The sequence below is a fragment of the Pongo pygmaeus genome, chromosome 8, assembly GCF_028885625.2.
Source record: "Pongo pygmaeus isolate AG05252 chromosome 8, NHGRI_mPonPyg2-v2.0_pri, whole genome shotgun sequence".
In the NCBI taxonomy this organism is placed as follows: Eukaryota; Metazoa; Chordata; class Mammalia; order Primates; family Hominidae; genus Pongo; species Pongo pygmaeus.
The window spans coordinates 117,581,025-117,607,796 of NC_072381.2; the positions used below are offsets into that span (position 1 = coordinate 117,581,025).

General features: G+C 43.0%; 1 protein-coding gene across 2 annotated transcripts in view; it reads right to left on the reverse strand.

Annotated features, from left to right (window-relative positions):
- The window catches only part of GPAM (glycerol-3-phosphate acyltransferase, mitochondrial), a 76,826-nt gene that overhangs the window by 44,806 nt on the left and 5,248 nt on the right, over positions 1-26,772 (reverse strand). Inside the window, exon 1 of one of the 2 annotated variants that reach the window (XM_054435808.1) lies at positions 19,471-19,677. The exons of the other annotated variant lie outside the window; for it this stretch is intronic. The gene's annotated coding sequence lies outside the window, so the exon portion shown is untranslated. Of the gene's footprint in view, positions 1-19,470; positions 19,678-26,772 lie in introns of those variants that run through there. 2 annotated transcript variants of the gene reach the window in all.

Here is a 26,772-nt window from a genome sequence, read left to right on the forward strand (position 1 = left end):
CCAGACAGCTCGCTAGTGAGACTTTAATACAGAAAACTACTTAGAAAGGTCTTGGAAGAGCAGAGAGGACAAAAGGAGAAGGGTGAGGCCCAGAGATCAGCAGCAACACAAGATCACTACCCTCCCTCAGGCTGGAGTGGCAAAGACAGGTGTTGACAGAGCGAAGAGCCATCACCTCATAGGCTACAACTGGGACCAAGGAGGGGGTCCTGCCCAGGAGGAGCCAAAAGCATGAAGCCACCACCGCTGGAGGTGCCACCTGAGAAACAGGGAGATACCATGACTTTTATCCTCTCTCTGCCAACTGGGGCTGACCCAAGCTTCAAGGAAGCCTGAGGAATAAGTTTGCAAGGGGGCATCGTCCTAAGATCTAGAATAGAGCAGGGAAGGATGGGGAATAGATCCGAGGGCAAACAGGCAGATGATGGGCCCATCCTCTCAATAGCCCCATGGGTTAGAAACTATTATTACTCCCATTTTTCAGATGGGGAAACTGAGGCACCAGGAGAGGTCAGAATCTGTAAAGTGGCAGAAATGCACTTTGAATTCAGCGTCTACCTGATACTAAAGCCAAAACATACAAGGGATATATTATTCAGCTAGCCTAGGCAAGAACATGGTAGTTAGAGCTGGGCTAGCAGATCCCAGGTCTGAAAACATTATGATAATTGTTTTTAGGATTTGCTTTGGAACTGGCTCTAGTTTTTTGGTCGTCCTCATCTCAGGGCTAGGCTGCGAAGATCTTATGCTTGGAAAACATACTTCTTGCAGATACTTTTGGGACAAAAGAGGAAATGCTATTCCTTTGAGCTTGGATCCTCACAAAATTTGTCCTAAATTTTTGAAACTCATATGAACCCTTAAAGTTACTTTGTTCTAGGGAGAGTGACTATATCAGTCAGAATGCGCTAGGTTATAATACGGTAACAAACGTCTTAGTCTTGAAACAACAGAGTTTGTTTCTTGCCTATGCTACATGTCAACAGGAGGTTATCCTGGGACTCTGCTCATAATGGTCACTGAGGGACCCAGGCTGAGGAAGGTTCCATGTTGATACACGCCTTCGTGTTTGCCAAGGCTGGAAAAGAGAGTGTAGTAAGCTCTATACTGGCTCTTAATCCGCTTTGTTGGGTAAAGAAGTGTAATCCTACCATGTGTCCTGGATAACTAAACATTTGTGAACAGCTCTAATGACAATCGAACCACATTAATGACACTTCTGGTTGGGCTGAGATAAACCAAAGGTCGTAATGTAGAATGAAGAGACTTAGGCGCTTCTAACAAGACAGGCTACACTATATAACATTTTAAAAGGTTTTCTTTGCTGTGCTTAGAATTGCATTTCTGCGGACACTATGTCTTTCAGGAAAACCTTTTTGTTCCTAAGTATTGCTTAAGACCATTTCCCTAAAAATCACTATTGGTTCTTAAAAGATACTGTCCAAGATGGTTTATGGAGCTGAGATACTGGCGGGAATGATATGAAAACAAAGCGTCTTGTCTTCTGGAAAAGAGATCCTAATGTGGACTAGATTTTAACGTGGACAAGCCCAGACTCATTCCAAGCTTTCTACTGTTGTATAACCTGATGGCAGATTATTGGGTAGGGATGGCTTGCTGAGCAAGTCCCAGCTCTGGGTGTAAAGAGCCAGGCAGTCTCTCCACTTTCACAACCTTGTGCTCTCCTGCATTTCTTTCTACCCACCTAGATGTTTTCTCTTGGCATGTTTTGCTGGCTCAAGTCCTTCCTTCATTCTCACTTCATACCATCTCCTCAGCAGGCCAAGAACCTAGAAGTTCTTGACTTTTTCCTGCATCCAATAGAACACTAACTCTTAAACAATTTTACCTTCTAAATAGCTTTAAACCCATCACCCCCTTATCTCCCTCTCCACCTGCACTATCCTAATCCAAAATATCACCATCTTCACTGGGGGGCATAACGACTCACTGCCTGGATGCCTCACATCTACTTCTGCACTGGCTACCCATCCAGACATCCCATACACATCAGCCAGACCGAGCATTTGAAAATGCAGCATGCCAAATGGACCATGCCAAATACCCCCATACACATCAGCCAGCCCACACATTTGAAAATGCATCATGCCAAAATGCGCCATGCCAAATACCCCCATCTCTCTCCCTTGTCACCATCCCAACTGACTAAAATCCTTCCATATATTCCTTGCAGATTTTAGAACAAAAACTAAAGCCTGTAACATGTGTCGAATACCTAGCTCAGTCCGCCATTGCTAATCTCACCACCCCCATCTCCTTCCACGTACTCTTTCGCTCTCTGACTCCAGCCACCCTGCCTTTCTTTCACTTCCCCATGAAAGCCAGGCTCTGCCCTTCCCTGGCATTTGCTCTGCCTGCAGTGGTCCCTGCCACATCTCTTCTCCAACTCATACTTCATAACACAGCTCAAGTCTCACCACCTCATGAAAATTTTTGTGGACCCTTCAGACTAAGTCAGGCCCCTTTCTTAAGTTTCTTCCCCATAGGAATGACCATAATTATAACTAAATACTTTATTGTAGAATTGATAATTTAATATCTGCCCCTCTCTCTCTCTTAAATGGCATTCTTGAATTTTCCCCTGCATTCCTAGTACCTAACAGTACCTTGCGTAAAGCAGATGTTCAATATCTATTTGTTGAATGTCTAAGTACAAGACATGATTAGCTACTTATAAAAGGACAGGGTGCATGGCTGTTATACCTATCAAGAGTCCTGAACAAGGATAGCCTTAGGAATAGAAACATTCAAGGAGTGATGTGGAAACCACAGAGTTTGGGGGCTTGCAACTTTGTAGCTCTTAGAGCAGGCATGCATCTAAGGTAGACAGCAGAGTTCCCATCTTCTCTCCCTCACCCCACTCCCTGGGTCAGAGTAGAGAAAACATGTGACTACAAGGAAAACTAGGGCCCCTGATCTCCAGTGCAGGGGGTGGTCTACACAGAACAGAATGCCACGATCTAGAACAAGGCCAAGCAGAGCCTGGGAGGTAAACACACACATGCCCAATACTCTTGAAAGAAGGAATTTGAAAAGGCTTGAAAGGGAAAAACTAGGCATGGCTAGAGACTTATTTTTATTGTTCCTCCCTCAGAATCAGTCTTTGTCAATAGGAAAGAATTTTCATGAAGAGGAGAAGCTGAACTACTTTGCAATTAGATTATTCTTTTTCTAATGAGTTCAAAGTAAGGTAGAACCTCACTCATTAAGTCTAATTGGAAGGAAGATCAATCTAAGTTCAACTAAGGCTAATTTTTAGAATACTTCTAAAGAAATTTAGAATTTTTAGAACACTTCTAAAGAAATTTGACGTATAAAAGCTCAAATATTTTCCTTTGGAAAATTTATTATCTTGGGTGTTCTAAACATACTCTGTGTAACTGTCTTTGGCTTTTAACTTACAGATTTCCCAAAAGAAAAGGCCTCCAAAGTAAAGAGTGTTATGAACCTAGTTTCCAATTATCTGAATTACCTTATATAAAGCAAAACCTAAGTAAGCATAGCAGGATTGGTTATGGTTTTAACCACATCTTTTCTAACTAGCAGTCATCATCATCTTACTCCATACAATATTTGATGTTTATTACAAGGATGATCTCCAACATGCAAGTGAGATATTAGAGAATAGGCTTTTCATAATCCAGGATCACAAGGTACAATTTCTTCTTCTAGCCCCATTTTGTTTTACTACTCGTTGGATGAATCACAGAGACCAACACTTCCCTCACCGCATTCCTTTTGCACATCTGATTCTGCTTACAAGATAACAAAACACCTTCCCCCTTTATCAATCACATCATAGTTATTTTTCCAGAGGCTCTCACTTCTGGGCCTACTTCACCTCCGTAAAGCATTGGAACATATGTAAATTAAGCACACATACATAAATTGTAGAATTCCTAGTAACTGCTATAGGTAATCAATGGGTTAAATAAATCAATATCAATAATGTTGGTTTTTCTCTAGCTTATTTATAAGTAATGTTCTTAGAGAATAGTTCATTTAAATTTCTAGGTCACCTGCTCATTAACTGTTGAATAAATATAATCTAGGTAAAGAATGAATTATATCTAAAGCTCCATCAATTGATTAAATCCTAAATGAATGAAATTTTAACCTCCCAGAGATAAAGTTTCATTGACTTTAAGCTCCACAATGTTGTGGCATGCCTCAGATAAACAGTCTGAATTGTTTTTATTGTGCTAATAGTTCCAAAAATAAAATTGCCTACTTGGTTAGTAAACTTATTTTATAAGCCATAGTGACTCTTAGCGAAATTCTAATTAAGCAAAGCAGTTAACTTGCTCTCCTCTGTATGTGACCTGGTAATGCATTCTTATTCACAAAAACAGAGGTGGCATGTATAGGAATCCTATTATTAATTGGGATGTACTTCAAGATTACAACATGGCTGCCATTTACACATGTCAAAATCATAATTATTGTGAACCATTAATTACAGATCATAAAACTACACTGTCCACAATTGTGAAGGGTCTTGGAATGTTTAAAGTAAACTCAATTTATGGTTTTTATCTCGTGCCTCATTTTCCTTATCCGTGAAACAAAGCTAATAATAGTACCTACTTTATAGTATTATAAGGATTAAGAGTTAAAATACGTAAGGCACTGAGACAACACCTGGCACAGAGTGGGTACTAGGTAATGTCTGCAGTTCCTAGGAAAATGTCCAGTCCCCTCAAATTCTGAAGGTTCCATTGGATCCAGATATCAGAACCACTTGCTTTCACAGATCATAGCTGGTAAAAGGTGTATTTCAGAATCACAGGGTTCTCCAGATTCAACTTCAGCACATTTTTCTTTTCCAGGTATAAACTTGCATAGTTTTCCTTTAACAACTATACTACTGATTGAGTCAGTAAAGTCTTTAAAGCAGTAGTTCCTCACCTTTTGGCATCTGGGAACAGTTCGATAATCTGATGAAACTCCAGGCTCTTTCCCAGAAAAAAAGTACATGTAAAAATTTACATTCCATTTCAGCAGTTTCATAACCTCCCTCCAAGGTCATCCATGGACCCCAGATTAAGAATCAGTGTTTGTAGTACAGCTCTTGTGGAAAACAGTATGGGGGGTTCCTCAAAAATTTAAAATAGAGCTACTATATGATTCAGTAAGCCCACTTCTGGGTGCATATCCAAACGAATTGAAATTGCTGTATTAAAGAGATATTTGTACTCCCATGTTCATTGCAGCATTATTCACAATAGCCAAGATATTAAAGCAAACTATGTGTCCGTTGATGGAAGAGTGGATAAAGAAAGTGTGGTGTATATACACAATGGACTACTCTTCAGCCTTGAAAAAAGAAGAAAATCCTGTCATTTGCAATGACGTGGATAAACCTAGAGGACATTATTTTTATTTTGTTGTTGTTGTTTTGTTTTTTGTTTTTGTTTTGAGACGGAGTCTTGCTCTGTCGCCAGGCTGGAGTGCAGTGGCACCATCTCGGCTCACTGCATCCTCCGCCTCCTGGGTTCAAGCAATTCTCCTGCCTCAGCCTCCCGAGTAGCTGGGACTACAGACGCACACCGCCACACCTGGCTAATGTGTGTGTGTGTGTGTGTATTTTAGTAGAGATGGGGTTTCACCATGTTGCCCAGGCTGGTCTTGAACTCCTGAGCTCAGGCAATCCGCCTGCCTCAGCCTTCCAAAGTGCCAGAATTACAGGCATGAGCCACTGCCCCCAGCCACCTGGAGGACATTATTATGTTAAGTGAAATAAGCCAGGCACAGACAGACAAATATGCATAATCTCACTTATATGTGGGATACAGAAATGTTGAACTCAAAGAAGGAGAGAGTAGAATGGTGGTTATCAGCAGCTGCAGGAGGAGGTGGGAAACGAGATGTTGGTCAAAGGGTAGAAAGTTTCCGTTAGTCAGGAGGAGTAAGTTCCTGGAGATCTCTTATACAGCATAGTGACTATAGCTAATAATAATGTATACTTGAAAACTGTTAAGAGAATAGATTTTAAATATTCCCACCACAAAAAATTAAGTATGTGAGGTGGTGAATATGTTAATTAGCTCGATTTAATCATTCCACAATGTATATGTGTTAGTCTGTTCTCACGCTGCTGATAAAGGTAATTTATAAAGGAAAGAGGCTTAATTGATTCACAGTTCCACATGGCTGGGGAGGCCTCACAATCATGACGGAAGGTAAATGAGGAGCAAAGTCACATCTTACATGGCAGCAGGCAAGAGAGCTTGTGCAGGGGAACTCCCATTTATAAAACTATCAGATCTCATGAGACTTATTCACTACCACGGGAACAGTATGGGGGAACCGCCCCCCATGATTCAATTATCTCCACCTGGCCCTGCCCTTGACACGTGGGGATTATTACAATTCAAGGTGAGATTTGGGTGGGGACACAGCCAAACCGTATAAGTATACATATCAAAACATCATATTGTACACCATAAATATATACAATTGTTGTCAACTAAATCAAAAAAGAATCACTGTATGAAAGCATGGCTTGGAAGACAGCCACACTTGGATCTTGTTCTTTTAACAATGTTAAAGCAACTGGAGACAGGAGTACATATTTACACATTGTAAGTGGAGACAGGAACACATATTTATACATTGTAAAGGAAATATATATATATATTTCAGTCCTTGGGTTTGCAGAAATTAAGTATTAAGTATAGTTTACTTACTACATATAGTGTGTGTATATATATGTATCTATATATATATACTATATGTATATATATAGATATACATATAGTGTGTGTATATATATATATATAGAGAGAGAGAGAGAGAATAGTTTTCCTTGAACAACTATACTATTGATTGTTTTTGAGACAAAGTCTCACTGTTGCCCAGATTGCAGTGCAGTGGCACAATCTTGGCTCACTGCAGCCTCAACTTCCCCATCTCAAGCCATCCTCCCACTTCAGCCTCTCGAGTAGCTGGGACCACAGGTGCATGCCACCAGGCTCAGCTAATTTTTGTTTTTATTTTTTGTAGAGACAGTGTCTCACTATGTTGCCCAGGCTGGTCTCGAACTCCTGGGCTCAAGGGATCCTCCTGCCTTGGCCTCCCAAAGTGCTGGGATTACAGGCATGAACAACCATACCCGGCTTTGTAAGGGAAATATTAATTACTATTAGTGAGCTAAGTACTTCCAATAAAAAGTTTTGCTGATGGTGAAGAAGATGAAGAAGGAGAATGAAGAGGAGAACAAGCAGAAGAGGAGAAGGAGTCATTCAAAATGGATAAAAGTAAGCAAACTGAAGGGATACTTTTACCTCTAAGTGAGCCACAAGTATGCAATAGTGTTTTGCTACTGTGGAATACTGTGTAGCTATTATTAGCAACTCTGGAGGCAGTTTGAGCAACTGATTATATCTAAGGCCTTCTTTTAAACCTTAAACAGGTAAAATATTGTTATGGGGCTGTCCACACCTGTTCAATGATTCAGACATAAAAGAAATGCTAATTATGGGAACTGAGCTGTGAATTCTGAGTGACCCTAGGGACAAAATGCTTATCTGGTGGTCTTATGTTGCTGGCCATTTATTAGAGTTTTGAGATTACATTAACTGATTTTCACCTTAAGTGCTCTACCTGGAGAAGCAGTAAAAGCTTCTGAAAAGGAATTATTTTAAAGAGGTAGTGACATTGGCCAAAAGATGTGTCTGCTGAATCAGGGGGCAGTGTGAGGAGAAGAACCCAAGTAGAGTGCGATGGGCTTGCCATAGCCAAGAGCTGCCACTTTGACCAGGACTCACGAGGACCCTACTCATTCCTCTGTTCAACAGTGGCCAATGCCTGAGACCAAAGAGGATGGATGATGATACTCAGAACAAATATCATAGAATAAGGTCAAGGTCCCACTTACATTTCTGCTCTTTCATGGTCTCAGCTTGCATCCCTGCCTCTGAGCCAATTATCTTTTCAGGAACTACAAGCTCTCACATTGTTTTGCCCCTGCCTACCTCTCCTCCCTGGTCCTCTATCACTCTCCCTTGTCTTACTCAACCCTCGTCCCCAAGGTCATCTCTCTGTTCCTGGACCATCCCCAGCTCATCACTGGCTCAGAAACTGTGTGTTTATGGTCCTTTCTCCCAGGACATTCCTTCTGCAGACATTTGCATGGCTGATTCATTATTATTTTTAGACCTTAACTTGGCTAGCAACTTTCTGTCCCTTGCCTTGTCACTTTCTTCTATATCATCCTATTTATTTTATTTATAGCACTTAACCCTCTCTGAAAATAACCTGTTGATTTTTTTTTCTTGACCATTGTCTATCTTCCTCATTAGAATGTGAGCTCCATAAGAGCAGGAACTTTCTACATTGTAGTCACTGCGTAGACCCCAGGCCTATCATAGAAAAAGCACCAAATAGACATTTGTTGGACAAAAGAATGAAAGATCATCAGCATAGCTACCATTTATTGAGCATTTACTCTGTGCCAGGCACAAGGCTGTAGGTTTTGCAATTAACTTGCACAACAGCCCTCCAAGATAGGTATTTATCATTCCCATGCTACAGGTTAGGTTTTGCACAGAGCTTATGCAACTTTCCCAATGTCACATCTAGCAAGGAACCAAGACTTGATTTGAACCCAGATGTATCTGACTCCAACACTCATTCTCTAAGTCAAAATCAGCACTTTTTAAAAAATCAATGGCCAGATAGTAAATATTTTAGGCTTTGTGAGCTATATGGTCCTGGTCACAACTACTCAACCCTTTTGTATCATGAAAGCAGCCTTAGACAGTATATAAGAAAATCGATGTGACTGTGTGCCAATAAAACTTTATTCATCAAACAGATAGTGAGCAGTATTTGGCCCAGGAGCCATAGTTACCAATCTCTCCATTAAGCCATTGTACTATATATGCTATTCTAGAAAGGGGTTTAAAAATGAGGAGGTGAGGAAAAGAAGAACATTCAAATGTGTACTATGTTCATGGTGAGCCCTCTTTTAATAAGACAGCAGGTAGATAACTGTTAAGTCAAAAAAGGCAAAATAGGAAATTGAATTCTAACAGGAATTGTGACTCAAAACCTTTTGACTGAATTATAACCATCACTTAAGACTACAGTACAGTTTAATTCAAATAACTTATGACATTTTAAGCAAGGTTACATTCTCATTGTAGTTATGCATAATTTTACACGCTGACACCATAAAAAACCTACATAAATTTTCATCTCAAGCATGTCCAAAATAGTACCAAGCCACTCTGTTAAAAACCCTTCTTCTTTCAACCATGGAGCCTGGATGCCTCAGTCTTTCCTTCTCAAGCAAACTCATGAATCACTGGCCAGGGGTAAAAGGCAAGATATGAATCACGGGTCTGAGCCAGCCTAGAGAAATCTAAAATCTTATTTGGAAAGGTGAACATTATTTGTGCTCTGTTGTTTAGTAATTCAGAGTGGTTCTTAAGACCGAATATCAGCAGTGAAGCAAAATATCAACTCGCCATCCCTTGGGTCTAGGCTGGGAGTCAGGGGCTGAACTTTGAGAAGGTGGGAGAACAATGGACAAAGGAGGTAGTTTCAGTAGTGCTTGACGGTGTGTAAGCAATTGGTTAGTGTGAGCTGGAGTGTAGAGGATAGGCCTCCTCTCGTGCTGTGGTAGGGGGAGGGAGAGAGAAGCAGTAAAACACTCAGTCTCCTCTTCCTGTTTCATCTAGCTAAGATGGAAATATAGAAACCTCCTTCTCTGGGGTAGCCCTAGGTATTTAGGAAAGTATTAGACAAAATATTCATTTCTCTCTTATCCTGAAGAAAGAGTCCCTCTAAAAACAAGCCTCCAAAAAAGATTCCCTCTGCAAACAGCACACTGTTCTAACACCTTATTCTCCTTAATTTTTGTGTAATTTTCTAAACATGGGCCATAAATGTTTGAGCAGAAAAACAGCCCCAGCATGGGAGAACCAGCATCTGAAGGGGACTCTGGAGAGGGGGAATCTGCCCCAGCTCTGCCAACAGCCAGCACTGAGGTCCTAGTTACTAAGGCTTTCCCATTCTGCCCCTTTCTAAGCCTTTTTTCTTGTCAGTAACAGAATGAGTCAACCTCAAATTTTACACCCACTCAAACTTCTGCTTTTGTTGTCTGTTTAACATGTTATATTCATTAGTATTTAGAGTTACCATTTAAGATGATACATATTATTAACAATAATGGATTTCCAGTGAGCACTTAGTATTTACCAGGACTGTGCCACACGCTCTCCATACACTCTGTTATTTAATTCTCATAACTGTCCAACTTGAGAAAGACCCTTATGATTACAGACTTGTCAGATATGATGCTGAGGTTCAGGAAAAAGAACTAAGTTTCCCAAGGTCACACAGGGAGTAGGTGGCAAAGCTGGGATTTGAGGCAGAGTCTGTTTTTTAAAGAACTACACTGTCTTCACGTTCCTTGGAGCCCCTAGTCAGTGTCTCACTGAGAGGAGGGTACAGCTTCAAACTCCCTCACCCCAAATTCCTTCTCACTGTGACATGAGGCCTCTCTTTATGCCAGGCTACCAAACACCAACGTGTATTCCATGGAGGAGATGGCACAGCAGCTGCTGTCAATATCCAAAGCATGGTCTTGAGACACTGAGAACCCGTGCCTAATCAGTGCCTCCAGGAGGAGCATGCTGCATGGTAGAAGGTCCCTTGTCCTCAATTCCTATTGCCATTGTCCTGCTCAAGCACATAGATAGAACAATGCTGTCTGCAAATCTCTGGTAATTAGAGAATTTTTTCTTTGTTCTTTTTTTTTTTTTTTTTTGATAGAAGGAGACAACCCTTTCAAGGATGGCCCAACTTCAACCATCTGGTGACACAAGAGATCTGGGGGCTCTTCTTGAAATAGACAGTTGGGGATTTTAAGATGATATATCAGCACTGGCTTGAGTAGGAAGAGGGTTGGGAGTGGGTAGGGGAAGAATAGGTTGTAAAGATAGAGCAACACTGGCAAAGCTAATGATTTTCACAGATCTGACTCCCTCGGTGGTTGGGGAGAGAAGTTTATTTATTGCATGTCTACTATGATCTGTTGTTTTCCTATACACTGGGCATTAGGTTCTGACAACAGTGTGAAAATCTGATGTTTTACAGATGAGGAAATGAAGCTCACATGGCTAGTAAGAATCAAAACAGGGATTCTATCTTCTTCACTCTACCTCCATGCCTGTGCAAATAATTCAGATTATCCAGCTCTCATTCAGATTTTCATGAAGTAGATGCCCCTTTCTCAATAGAATATCTAGTCAAGCTACAAAGCCTAATACAGTGCCTAGCACAGAGTAGAAGCTCAATAAAACAGGATGCATTAACAACTCTTAATGTGGTTTCTCAAACTCAGGTAGAAATCATCTGATCCAGTAGTTCTCAACCAGAGGTGATTTCACTCCCCAGGGGATATTTGTAAATGTCTGGAGATATATTTAGTTGTCACAAATGAAGGGAGGGGTACCACTGGCATCTAGTGCTTAGAGACAGGACACTGCTAAACTTCCTATGACATACGGGACAGTCCCCACACGAAAAGATTTATCTGATATATAGCACCTATAGGGCCAAGGTTGAGCCATTCTGATCCAACCTAACACATTCTACAGATAAGGACACCCAAACCCAGAGAGATAAAGAGACTTGCATAGGTCCACACAGCTGGCAGAGCCTTGATGAGAAACACTGCTTGAAATCTTCTACAATGTTCTTGCCCCTGCATAAGCAACCAGCGCAGGTTCCAAAGGAACAGTGTCCCCTTAGAGGCCCTGCTGCCCACCGGCTTCATGCTCCCTCAACTTCCTTTTCTTAGGGAAGTAAACCAAACACAATGATCAAGCCAAAGGAATTTATTTTAATAATGAAATAGGCAAGCTAAAATATTAATAATTAAGTAGACATATTAGGTCATGGTAGAAACTTCCAGAAATATTCTCTCTAAAATGTATATTGTTCACATTATCATTGTCACCAACAACCATGTTTGGCCTCCTACGTGCCAGGAGATGTGTTGTGTCTCAAGCAAGAGACAGGCAGAGGGAGAAGGTGTCCACCAACATCACACTCAAGGTATATCCTTGACCTCAAGAAGCACTCAACCCAAGCATTAGAGTCTCTTTTGCAGTTATTGTCACAGAGAGAAGGCAACATTGCAAACATGGGTAAAACAAAACACTCCTTGCAGCTAAATATCTAAGCATTGAGGTCCTAGCATGACCTGCTTATTTTAAACAATGTTTAACTCAGGAACATTAAACTACAGCCCAAGAACTTGGACTTTGCCACTTATATTCTTGGGATTTGGCTTGCCTGGTGGACATTTTGTTGTATCTGTCAAGCTTGTGAGGGACTTCCAGTGCCCTGGACCATATCTCAAGTGTCAGAATAACCACATGCATGAGGGGACTTCATTTAATCACAGCAGAGCCAATGATCCCAAAATCCCCTAACAGAAGCAGGCAGATGGAGAACCTCCAAGATTCGGCTACCATAAACCAACGTACTGGCATCTTTTCCAGCAGTCTCTAAGCTGCATCTAAGTGGAAGCTGGTGACCTAAATTAACACCACTCTGAAAATCAACTTTTATCTTGAAATATCAATGAAAAATTAAACATCCAGATAACACTGAGTACTAATGGCTTTTATTTCCATTGCAACTGCTTCTGAGATGGATAGTTTCCCCTTTAGATTTTCATGAGTTTGGCCCAGAAAGTGGATACTCGAGGCATTAAACATACAGGAGCCTGAGACGCCAAGAAAACAGTAGTTTCTATTTAAGGATTTGGCTGCAATAGCCAGCTAAGTGTCTTGGGGAAGTGAATGGAATTTGAATAGATCAACTCTGCCACTCTGCTACAGCCTGGGAAATCAGAAACTAAGAAGGATATCCCAAGGGCTCCTGCATGGGTTTAGGCAAGAATGTTAGCCTCGGTGACAAGCAGCTTTTTGAACAATGCTTCTTGGACTCTGAGCTATTACAGTGCAGTAAACCAAGGGATACTAACTTTTTAATTCTGCCCAGTCATAATGTTAAAATTAAATTAAACATAAATTGCCAATCAACAAACCCCATCATTTGATAAAAGAAATAATGCTTTAAAATTCCAACAAGCAGGAAGGATAGACTCTCAAAACGAAGGGAAGTTCCTCAAATTGAATACATTCACCCTAGACTGGAAAAAACATCATAAGCCAACAGCTATCTGCTGTCTGGAATGTGGGTGCCATGAATGCTAAACAACCACTGGCGTTGGCTGGAGAAAGATCAGATTTGAGACCCAGCTGGAATGGAGATGGTGTTCAGGACAAGGACAGGGATTGGGGACGGGGACAGTTGGGAAGAAACACATTGCACTGTGAACACACTGCACTGCTCTATGGTCCGGTCACATTTTCCACTCTGTAATGCTGCACTAAATTGCCTGTTTAATTACCAGTCTCTTCCATTGGGCTGTGAGTTCCTTGAGAGCAGTGACTATGCCTTGTTGCCCTGATTCATGGAGCTAATTAGACATGGGGCAGGAATGATGGTGTAGTCAGGCACTGAAGGAGGGATGGCGAAGCCCCAGGGACGCACAGTGCTGCTTCACGGATCCATGCAATCGGAGGACTAGAGAGCACATTTTCTAGTATCTAATAGTGCATGTTGTTCTGTCTCGGTAGTGGAAGGGGCCCCACTCCTGCCTTACCCAGCGGGCTCACCCTGAGCATCAACCCACAGGATAATTAAAATGCGCCCCAAGGGGAGCCTGATGGGAGTTAGAATTGCTGCTGCCCCATCCCTGGGGGACCACTGAGCAAAGTTCAGCTCCTCTCCCATGGTGCCTGCAGATGTCCAAGTGGGAGCAGAGCTGATGGTGGGGAGAAGCCAGCCTCCTGCCTGCTGCTGCTTCATGGTCCCCCTGGTTTTCCCATAGCCAAGTCCTAGCAGAGCTCTCAGTCCCAAGGTTTATCAATTTTCCCAGGTCCCTGTTCCTCATAGTCACTTTTTGGAATTGACTCAAAAAAAGAATGACACTGTTACTAGCAGCCTTCAGGGTTCATTTCTACGGCAACCATCCCTTTCCTGCAGAATGTCCAGCCCACAGGGAAATGAATGTCACTTTCTTTCAAGACTCATTTTGGGTGTTTTTATGGCCAATCTGATTTTCTGGCAGGATGCTGAAACCCATAACACAGCTACACTTCCCGCCAGCCCCACAGGGCATGGGTAGAGTTTGCATGCAAAGCTCACTAAGCAAGTGCACTCAGGCAAGGCGGACAGGGTAGGGAAAGGGCTCCTGCCTGCCTATGCCTGGAGAGCCCAGGAGCCGTGATGCAATGATTTAATTAGCACTGACTCAGCCTGACATGCAGGGTCCCTGTTTTACATCTGACATGCTGTGTGGCAGTTGGAGAACCCAGTACCACGTGGTGGGAATAGCAAGGCTGAAGTTCTGGGAACTGAAGGATGAGAGTGAACTTTTCATTGCACATATACTGTCATTTTCCTCTTACCAGCTGTTGGGGGTAATTGCCTTGGAGTACAACTTCCTATTCAACCTCTCTTTGGAAATGTTCTTGATCTAGAGTTTTGTTGCATAGCATCTCTGTCCCTTTCTTAACATTCAACTCTCTATGACTCCACCATCAAACAGGGAGTTTTCAAATCTTGAATTCATATGAAGAAGAGTTGTGTGCCCTGAAGTCTCATGCCTACCACAGTTTCCCCACCATTATTGCTCTCTTCAGGCATCGTCAGCTAAAACACCAATGCCCCTGGAGTTCCCATTAAGCCCCATGACCAGCAAGCAATGGGGTGTATTGGATAACAGACAGCTGAAGGCAAGAGTGAGACCCCAGTTAGGGAAGAAGAGATGGAGAAAGAATGCATATGCTTCTGGAGGTCGAGGGGACAGCCCCCCTCAACCCTACCCAGGAAAGGTGGGAGAGAATTGAAGATGCTGATATCTCCATTCTTTCAGAGGCCTGAGGCTAAGCATTTCCTTTCATCACCCTCTGCAAACTTAGCCTCCCCACCACCTCCAGAGTTTCTGCTCTGTCTGGAAAAAATGCTAACCAGCCATTTGTAAGAGATGTCACTAATAAGAGCTCACAATAGACACTGTGTGCTGTGCAGAGGGAACATCGTGAGCCTGGGGGAGGTCAAGTGGAAAGCATTGGGAGCACTCATGGGCAGCCAAGGAACAGACCTAGGCCTATTCTCAAATCTTCAGCTTCCTGCTGCCCTCGCAGCCTTCCTGTTCTCAGAATTTCACCATCCAAAGAATCCCACCCCAGGTGGGTTAACTGCCCAGGCTGGACATGCAGGTGCTTGGAGAGGAAGGACACAGAGAACTGGGTCTACAGGAAGGATGTAGTTCCTGGAAAGGGGCTTAGGGAGTTCTTCTGATAGGAGTGACCCCAGGGGAGTGAATACTGGGCTCCAGCTGGGGGAAGTAGGAGGGAGGTGCTGAGAGAATGGGGATTCTAGAAGAGAGAACTGGTCACTTCTTCCTCTTGCCACCTTGAGTTTGGGCCTAGCTTCTCTCCACCAGCAGAAGCACCTGGGGAAGAAGAGCCCAGGATAGGGAGTCAGAGGCCCTGGTTTCACGTGGATCTAACCTGCCATCAAATCACAAAATGCCAGAGGTGGGCAACTCAGTCTTAGGAATCATTCAGTCCAACTCCCTCATTTTATTCTCACAGACTCTGAGCCCCAGACAGGTGCAGGTCCATGGCCAGGGTGGCAAGTATTGAGAAGTTCCTGCATTCTGGTTGAGGCAGGCTATTAAGGATTCAAATCCTATTGGTTCATCAGTGGGTCTCCCACCCCATCTAAACTAGGTCCTCTGTTCTTTTTTTCATCACATATGGGACTGAGCTATTTGTTCGTGTGATTTTTTAAATGTCGGTCATCCCCATTCAACTGTAAGTTCCACAAGGGCACACAGCTTTCTCAGCCTCATTCTCTACTCTACCCACTGTGTGCCTCACACACAGTAAGCACACAACCCATATTTACAGAACACAGAATCTGTACTCTCAAAGTAACCTCATGAGAAAGTATTACACCCATTTTACAAAGGAGGAAACTAGAGCTTGAACAATTTAAATAACAAGTGAAAAAAGCAAGATTCAGCTCTGGATTCTAATGACGTTTTTCCTTAGGCTGTCTGCTTTTCTAACAAAAGATTAACAGATGTATGGGGGTTTCTTAAGCTGGAGACCTTGGTTTAGACTTTTTCAAATGTGATGTTCTAGAACCAGATGCTCCAAGACCATTCCCTGAGAGAAGAGAAGAGGAGGGGCCACTTGGAGACTGAGGGCGGCTCAAAGCAGGTGTCCCCAGGCAGGTGCCCCGTCTTGCCTAATCAGGCATAAGTGTGGAGCCCACAAGTATGAGTGGTCAGAAAAGATGTTAGGTCAGGGGTCCAGTCAAGGAAGAGGGGGCTGAGGACCACTAAGCAGGGAGAAAACCCCAACTCAGTAACTGGGGAGACAAACAGACAGGAATATCTGTCTGACAGGAATATTAGGTTGGTGCAAAAGTAATTCCGGTTTTCACTGTTACTTTTTTTTTAGATGGAGTCTCGCTCTGTCGCCCAGGCTGGAGTACAGTGGCACGATCTCAGCTCACTGCAAGCTCCGCCTCCCGGGTTCACGCCATTCTCCTGCCTCAGCCTCCCGAGTAGCTGGGACTACAGGCACCCACAACCTCGCCTGGCTGATTTTTTTGTATTTTCAGTAGAGACGGGATTTCCCCATGTTAGCCAGGATGGTCTCGATCTCCTGACCTCGTGATCCGCCTGCCTCGGCCTCCCAAAGTGCTGGGATTACAGGCGTGAGCCACAGTGCCCGGCCTCGCTGTTACTTTTAATAACAGAAACCAGTCATCAGGATGCAGTGAGCCCAAAGCTTAGGGTCTCGAGAAAGCCTCTGGTTGATGGAAAGGGCAAAGGCTTGGAGGCTAGACCAGCCTGCCATTGATTCTCAGCTCTAGCACTTACCAGCTTGGGCATATTCCTTATGCTCTCTTAGCCTTGGTTTGTTCATCTGAAACACAGGGTGGTGGTAACCCCTCTACCTCATAAGGAGGAAATACGAGATCAGCCAGGGCAAAGCACTCAGCACGGTGCCTGAGATACAGTCAGCTTCCGGACAATGCTAGCTTCATTAAGCACTTACTTCAAGGCTGGAACAAACTCCAGATTTGGAGCTCCTCTTCATGTTTAGGCGAGAGCCTGTAAGTGCTTAACCCTGGCTACCAAGGCAGGTGAGACGGACGGGAAAGCTGATCTCGACAGAGAGAACAGAGCAGATCTCAGAACTGAAAGCATCTCAGCTCAGGGTCTGTGCTTGCTAATCACTGTATTCTCAAAGCCTTGCTCACAGCTTGGTACATGGTCAGTGCTCAATAGGCCCAGCTGAATGAATGGGTCCAACAGAGCATGTGAAACAGTTACAATGTTTTTACCATCAGCCTGCTATCATTCATTCATTTCTCACTAGCTCTTTCGGCCCTAGAATGGCATGATGACATAGATGTAAAGAAAAAAAAGCATGGCTCTGAAGTCTGCCATTTACTGTGTTAACTTGGGCAGTTTCCTTAACTTATAGTTTGCTCATTCGTTAAATGGGTTGACACTTACCTCAGTGACCTCAGTGGCTCATTGTGGGGACTGAGTTAATAAGATAAAGCCCTTAGAAGAGTGTTGGGTATGTAGAAGACACTCCATCAATGTTAGCCATTATCACAAGAAAGAGCCTACTGGGTGTCACAGATTCCTAGGCTCTGGGGTCCTGGCTGGGAGTTATAAAGGCACGAACCCTGCCTTCACAGCTGTCAGTCTGGTGGGGGCAATGGATCAGGAAACAAGCAATCATAAGACAATATGGTTAGTGGTCCAATAAGGGGAAGTTCAGGGGACCCTAACCTCATAGCAGAAGAAGTGGATTTACTCAGAAAGAGACCTGACTAATCTCCTGACTTGGTCAGACCCGGAGGCAGGGTAGGGTGAAGAATGCTTTAGGCAGACAAGATAACATGTGATAAGGTTCGACCATGGTGGGTCCAGAAAATTGAAAAAGAGTGTTTCTGTGGTGAGACACAGGTAGAGAAGGATGTGAAAAGAGGCCCAAGAGGCACACAGGATCCAGACTATGCTGGCAATGGCAAAGGGAGAAAATGTTCCAAAAGAGCAGAGAAGAATCACATCCAAGAAGTATAACCCCTTGCACGGGGCTTGTCCTCCACCTCTTGGCAGTTTCCACAAATTTATGAAGAAGAGCATGCGTCATTATGACAAACTTCTAGGCCCTCATACTCTGGATAATCTCAGGAAATCCCACAGGACCCCTGCAGTGACGGCTCCCTGAGGACCACAGCAGTCAGCACAGGTAGCATCTCCACCATCCTGTGGGGGGATCCACGGACTCATCCCACTGTGGCTAACAAAGCAGGGACGATCTGGATATGAACACTGGGAATTAAGACAACACGGACAGAAGTACTTGGGAATAAAGACAGCCACAGAGTGGAGAGAGGAAATGCGGTTGGCATGGTTATTTCTTAACCTGAAATGCATATAGGGAAAAATCAGTGTTAAGAATACTGACATACCGTAAAAACATTCTTTTCCACTCAATACTAAAACAAAAGTATTGATTTCCTTGGTTTTGCATCTTATCTTCCCCTGTGCTGCCACCTGCAGCCAAATCTAACAGAGAGAATGAAGTCTGTCTTTTCTGCTGTCTTTGATCTTCATTCCCGATGGTTAAATCCTGCTGGCCCGATATGGAGCCCAGTTTTCCTCTACAGTGAGAAAGTCCTTTGACATAAAGCTATCTGCCCGACCCAAGCTCAGAAAACAACCCTGAGTAGGGAATACAGTGGGGATAAGAATGAATATCACCCGTTAAACACAGATCTTAAAGTGGGAATCAAGCTTTCATAAAAGAGGTTCTCAGCTCCTCCTCTTTCCTCTGTAGCCAACATCACGAGGATTGGTACCAGGATTTGTACTACTAAGCAGAGCCTTTGAAGGCCATGTGCTATTTGCAAATCAGATTTGATGACGTTTCAAGCTAAAGCAATTAGATTTTTCATAAAGTGTCCAAAATCTTCTCAGGATTTGGGGGTTCTGAGCCAGGATGGAGGATTTCATGGAGGCCAAAAGAGTAGCAAAAACTTGGGAAGGATTTCATGAGCAAATGCACACAGATGTGAATGTTACATCACAAACGTGATTGCACCTCTTGTCAGCTGCAAATAACTACGCCCAAGAGCCTCAGTTTTGCCTTTGCATAGCATTCCATGATTCTGAGTTCTTTTCTTTGACTTTCTTCTTCCTACTGTGTCTGCCTCTCCTGCATTCCACGCTGCTTCCCCGGCTTCCTCGTCCTACCCCCGTGTCTCCTGTCATGACATCCTAAGAAATTACTCCCTGCCCCCCAGGTTTTTAAATACCTGTATCCTTGACTTGGTGGTGTTTGAGGAATTATTTCCAATCAGTCGATTAGCAAAGCTGATGGAGACTCTGGAGAAGACAGTCCCAGGCTGTGGGTGAATAAGAAGCAAGGTCTAGTTCCTCTGGGTGCCTGTTTGCACGGCCAGAGGCTGACAGACTTTGGGTGCTCCACAGTAACCTCAGAAAGAGTCCTCCCGCAGCAGCAAATTCTCCCAATGCAGTTTTGAAACACCGCAAGAGGAGGAAGCCTCTTTAATCAAATAATAACCAGTCAGAGATAAGGCCTGCTAGGCTGAGCTTGGCCAGCCAATCACAGGCTTCCTTCCGACTGCAAGGACAAACAGACCCAGGCTTCTGGAGTGCATTTCAGGGCTTGTTACAATTTAATGATGCAATGAATGGTGTCTTCTTCGCATTGCCTGGTGGGGATTTTCTAACTGGGGAGTAAAGCTCCGAGCTCAGTAACCTCATTCTCAGTGGAGGTGTCCACAGCTTGAGGGTTCACATGGGGCCTCAGGCTCCGGGCCTGGCTGTTTCCAATTTGCATTTCTCACTGCTGAGGGGAAGAGAGGCTTGACTGGGGCTGAGCAGGGCTGGGGTCCCCACGGAGTGAGCCTATTTGACACCAGATATGCAGCTCACTGACTGTGACCCTGAAAATGTCGTGGAGAGATGTTGGAGATGCTTTATGTGCATTTCGTATTTGTCTTTAATCAGTCATGACTTTGGTCTTCTCTATTTCTTCATCCTCTTTCCAGCTGCTGCCACCCTTCCCTTTCAAAGCTATTATTGCTTTGTTCGGCTTATGAAGAGCTCTTGTAAAGAGAGTAGGTTCTGGGGACTAAGAAGGTGTAGGGGCGAATAAAGGCCCTTGCTAGCCTTGTCCATGTGACTTTAAACACTGTCAGTTGCTTCCTGCTTAGTTGTTGCAAAGACTACATGCATAAAAACTCCGTCTCCTTCCTCTGAGGCTCTTACAGGCCCTATAGACTGATAGACAAACCCTCAAAGGGTCTTGATATATTAGAGCTCAATATTTAAAGGAACTTAAGGGGAACCCTCTTATTAGGTAAATATGCATTCATTCAACAGTTATTTATTTTGCATCTACTCTGGTAGAGATGTGCTGACTGGGGGCACTGAGGTGAGCCAAACCTGGCACAGTTCCCTGCCCTCCCAAAACAATGTCAGCACAGGAGGTAGCAGTTTGTGAAAGAAGTCCTTAGTGCAGTGGAACCAATGGCAGGGACTGGTGAAGAGGGCTTGTCATGAAGGGTATGGGCCTGTCCAAAGGAACTACAACAAAACCAGCAGTAGTGGTGGATAGGAAGCGGATCCAAGTCAGAGGGACAAGTACAGTCAAATATTCTCCAAAGGGACCCCCTGCAGGGCTCCTACTGGGGAAAGAAGGAGAAAAAGCAAAGGTATGTATCTCCTTTCCTTTTTTATTTTTATTAATTAATTGATTTTTTTTTTTGAGACAGTCTTACTCTGTCCCCCAGGCTGGAGTGCAGTGGTGTGATCTTGGCTCACTGCAGCCTCTGCCTCCTAGGTTCAAGCTATTCTCATGCCTCAGCCTCCCAAGTAGCTGGGACTACAGGCACCCACCACCACACCCAGGTAATTTTTGTATTTTTACTAGAGACAGGGTTTTACCATGTTGGCCAGGCTGGTCTAGAACTTCTGACCTCAGGTTATCCACCTGCCTTGGCCTCCCAAAGTGCTGGGATTACAGATGTGAGCCACCACTCCTACTGGGGAAAGAAGGAGAAAAAGCAAAGGTGTGTGTCTCCACTCCTTAAAAAAAAAAATTGATATATAACGTCTTGTTGAAATATAATGCACACACCATACAATTTACCCATTTAAAGTGTATATATAGTTCAGTGATTTCAGATATAGACACAGAGTTGTGCAGCCATGAGCAGAATGAATTTTAGAACATTCCATCACCCCATAAACAACCCCGCTCCCATTAACAATCACCCCCAACCCTGCCAACACCTCATCCAGCTCTAGGCAACTAGTGACCTACTGTATGTCTTCTATAGATCAGAAACGCCTACTCTGGACATTTCCTATAAATGCAACCATAGGATATGTGACCTTTGCAGCTGTTTTTTTTCTCTTAGCATAAAGTTTTCAAGGTTTACTTCATTTCTTTTTATTGATCAATAATATTACATAGTATAACAAAGTTTTCAAGGTTTACTTCATTTCTTTTTACTGATGAATAATATTACATAGTATAAATATGCTACAATTTATGGTCACAAATATCCACCATTCATCTGCTGGAGGACATTCGGGTGGTGTCCACGTTTTGTTTTGTGTTTTATTTTGTGATATCATGAATAATGCTGCTGTGGACATTCATGTACAAGTTTGCATACCCTTATAGCCATGAATTCACAATCTCATAGCAGGGAAACAGGAAAGAAACAAAGCAAGCGAGAGAGCTAGTCATTAAAGGGCTTCTCTCCCACCAGAAGTTATGATGTCATAGCAGCAGCCGAGTCTAACATTTACACAGATTTTCACAGTGCATAAAGCACAATTATACATTCTCTCTCATGTAACCCTCCCCACAACCCTAAGAAAAAGAAAGGTAGTATTTTTATTGCCCTTTCAAAGATGAGGTGCTGGAGAATCAGAAACTTTAGAGTAACTTGCCAAAATCTACCCAGGCAGGAACTAAAGCCAGAATGAAGTCCTGTGATCTTCCTACTCCAACTCTTCAGACACAAAACAGGTCTTTATTCTTCTCCTACATATTCAGTCTTGGCTTTCTAGATGTTTAGTTCAAGAGAAAAAAAAAGAAAGAAATTTAAAAGGGCTTCATCATTATTTATGGAGAAAATGGCAATGAGGCCAACAAATAGCTGTTATGTTGGCATTTAAGACATTTTTACCTAAGGCTCAGAAAGACTGAATATCTTACCTAAAGGCACAGAGCTAGCAAGCTGGCCATTGATGATTCAAAGGAAGATAGAAATCTGATTCTCAGACACAGGTGAGATCAACTTGCTTCCTTCCTAACAGCCTACTGAGAGCAGTGCCTCTGCAGCTGCCTGGCTTGTTCAAGTGAGAGGAAGGTGAACTCTGGGTGAAAGCCCTGCAGATGGGGTAGGCCTGGCTGAGGAGGATGCCATACAGAGCAGGGGCACACGGAAAGGGATTAAGGATCATGGGAGTCTCAAGATGCAGGAGAAGATGGCTACAAAGGAGAGAAAACAGAGTGACTATGGAGAGATGGAGAGGACTTCACCAAAGACTGGCTAAGCTCTCAGCTTGACCCATTGCCAGGAATGTTTTATCCAAACCCTTGAGGTAACCAGATAAACAATAAGGGAGATGTGCTGGGTAGGATGGTATAAGAAAAAAAAAAAACCAACCTGGTGTTACCAGAAAGGGGTCCTGATTCAGACACCAAAAGAGGGTTCTTGGTGCAAGAAAGAATTTGGGGCAAGTCCACAGAGTAAAGTGAAAGCAAGTTTCTAAGAGAAGTAAAGAAACAAATGAACAGCTACTCCATAGACAGAGCAGCAGCATGGACTGCTCAACTGTGTATACTTATGGTTATTCCTTGATTATATGCTAAACAAGGGATGGATTATTCATGAATTTCCCAGGAAAGGGGTGAGGAGTTCCCGGAATTGAGATTTCCTCCCTTTTTTAGACTACATAGGGTAAATGCCATGGCATTTATAAACTGTCATGGCACAGGTGGGAGTGTCTTTTGGCATGCTAATGCATTATAATTAACATATAATGAGCAGTGAGGATGACCAGAGGCCAATTTTGTGGCCATCTTGGTTTTGGTGGGTATTAGCCAGCTTGTTTACTGCATCCTGTTGTATCAGCAGGGTCTTTGTGACCTGTATCTTGCCCCAACCTCCTATCTCGTTCTGTGGCTAAGAATGCCTAACCTCTTGGGAATTCAGCCCAGCAGGTCTCAGCCTCATTTTACCAGCCCTTATTCAAGATGGAGTCACTGGTTTGAATGCCTCTGACACAGGGGCGACAAGAGTGGTGACTGAGAGTGACAGCATCCACCCAGATCCTCAGCACCTGTCCAGTCCCAACCAAAGCCCAGAGCCCTGGCATAGCAGCACCAGAAAAGGACCTTCCCAGAAAGAGAGTAAAGCTCTCCATGGGGGTAGAGAGGAGGCTGAGCAGGCTAAGTGCACACAGGTGACAGGGCCTGGCCACAGGTCACGTCTGAGATGGAGATTCCAATGCAAAGTGCTTTCACCTGGAAGTGGGGATGATGGAAAGGACAGTAGGGATGTGGAAGCACCAGAGGTCTGGAACCAGCCAGGCACCTCATAGCCCCTGGATCTTGATTCGTGGCACCAAGATCCTGCCAACTTCATTTGATTTCCCTTTTATTTTCATTACTTGCAGAACTCAGTACACATCAGGCAAGTCACTGTCAGATTGACTCCAAAATCCATAATTTTTCTATCATTTCATGCTCCCACTCCTAAGAGAGTTCTTAAATTCATTTTCTTTCTGTCTTTTGCAAGCTGTCACTTATTACATTTTCCCTCCTGTGATTATTCTAGCACTACCAAAATCACTTGTGTGTGTTTGCAGCATATACGAAACCCCCTTTGCAAAAATTATATAACAGTGAGATTATGACAGTCAAAGAGATCTGATCTAACCAGCCCCAACTTGCCTTTAACCTCCAAAATGCCCTTAATCATTCCTGGGGTCTGGCCAAGTGACCTTTGGGAGACATTTAATTTATAATTTAAATGATAGCCCTTCCCTAAAACTAAGCCACCTTTGTAAAACTAATGAAAGACCACCAGGTTAGGAGAATGAAAGGAGCCTGAATTCTGCTAAGGTAAACAATTACCAGCCATTATTCTGGAGGTCACAAGATTTGCCACTTTTCCAGTTACTCCTGCAGATAACATTGCTCTTGTAGAACCTAAGATAAGCCTTTTTAGATGTCTTTTCAGGTTTTTGCATTTCTAACTACTGATGGCTCCACCCAGACAGCCAGCTGGATCTGTGGCCCCACCCAGAAGTAGACTGAGCAGGCAGGAGGACCATTTTCCACACCCCTATGATTGGATCCCTAACCAATCAGCAGCACCCATTCCCTGGCCCACCAAACTATCCTAGAAAAACCCTAGCCTCTGAATGTTTGGGGTGATTGATTTGCGTAATAAAATTCCTGCCTGCCATTCTGCAGGCTCTGCATGAATTAAACTCTTTCTCTATTGGAATTCTCCTGTCTTGATAAATTGGCTCTATCTAGGCAGTGGGCAAAATGGAATCATTGGGTGGTTTCATACATGCATCTAGAGCCCTACTCATATATAACTGTGAGAATACATCTCTGTGTGCACATATATTCATATGCATGTATCTTTGCTTTTAGCTATCTGTGTTTTGTTGCCTTCAGAGAAGGGTGTGAGTGGCTTTAGTTTTAATTTCCTTAAGGCTAGGTAAAAGCCTGTCCTTGAATAGTGGGTTTGTGATGATCTTCTTATTGTATGTCATCACTTGAATAAAGAAACTGACTCCTGTAATGAGGGCAATTACCTTGCTGCAGCTATCTTCTGAGTATTTTTTCTCTGGGATGGTTCTTTCATCCCGGAGAAGATTTGTGGAAACTTCCATTAATGTGTTACCCAGCGATGTGTACCATTGATGTGCATGTCATGACCAAACTAAACCCATCTTTGATTTGGCTTTGATCTGCACTGCCAAGGACAGATCACAAATACACACACACACACACACACACACACACACACACACACACACACGTCAACTTACTTGGGGAGACTATATCACAAATTCAGAACATCTTAGCACCAGGCAGCCAATATAAATGAGAAAACTGGGTTAGATGTGATTAATGAGAAGTAGTGGGGACTGGGGTCACGTGGACAATATATATCACATCCAATGGCATCTACTAACTCCAGCCCAATATTGCCATGGGAAAATGTAGCCTCAGTGTGGTCAGATCTTTTTATTTTCAAAGGAGGCTAGAAATAAGGATTTTAATGTGAAATCTCCGTTTTTTTAAATTTGGTAAACATTCACAGATATGAAATACTGTACAAGCCAGAAAGCACACATAGATTTCAAGATAAATTTAGTCTGTGGGCTGCCAGTTTTTGCCCCCTAATGTGGACATAATATGCACTTGCATACACATACCTACCTACTCTTGCATGGTAACCAAATATTCTAAGTAGACTGTGAGAGCCAATCCTCCAGGTGGCTGTGGGTTTGTCTCTCTTACTTCTGTAATCTAGAGTCATCAAAGTGTGGTGGGAGGGCCCCTGTATCACTAGTCTTCAGGAACTTAATAAGCATACAGATTCCTAGGCACCACTCCAGAAGCCCTAGGGACAGAACCTGGGAATCTGTATTTTAACAGAATGTCCAAGTAATTATGATGCCCACTCAAATTTAAGAATCACTGGCTCTAGGTCCTGAAGAAACTTGAGTATAAGATAAGGCACTTGAGTGTGTCCTGAAAGTTCTGGAAAATGTCTGAAAATGACACAATTCAACTTAGGTTTTAAAAAGATGGCACCAATTTGTCATTGTATACCCCAGAACAGTGTGTCTCAACATGTGGTCTTGGCCACTGTTGCATCAGAACCACTTTGATATCCTGTTGAAATGCAGACTTCTTTGTCCTTCTGAGTCACAATTTCTCATACGTGCTATAATCATAATAGGGAATATGACTACGGCTAAATATGAACCAAGCACTTCATATAAAATGCAGATAATAACCCTGCAAAATAGATACTACTATGTTCATTTCATAAATAACAAAATGAGACTCACAAAGGTGACATGTGTAGTAGTATTCTGGATATATTTCAAAAGAAAAACAGCATCCTTATCCTTCAGCGATACCTACCAAAATATTCACCAGTGAAATGATATGATATCTGGGGATTTGTTCCAAACTAATACAAGAGAGAGGATGTGGGTGATGCTAAAGGTGAAACAAAATTTGTCATGAGTTGACAATTGTTAAAGTTGGGTGATGAGTATATTCAGGTGCTTTATAATTTGCTATTCTATATTTTTCTTATTTTTCTAAATTTAAATTTTTTCTATTTTTTATAATGAATTGAAAGAAAAGACTTCCTTACTAGCACTGCATCATGCATTACAGAGATTTACAAATATATGGTTGCTAAATGAATGATTTTGCCCACCATTTGTGCCTAACCTGAATATTAGCAAGATTCTAGTCATTAAGAGTCCCACACAAACCCAGATATATTTCTATAGATTTGTTTTTTAAA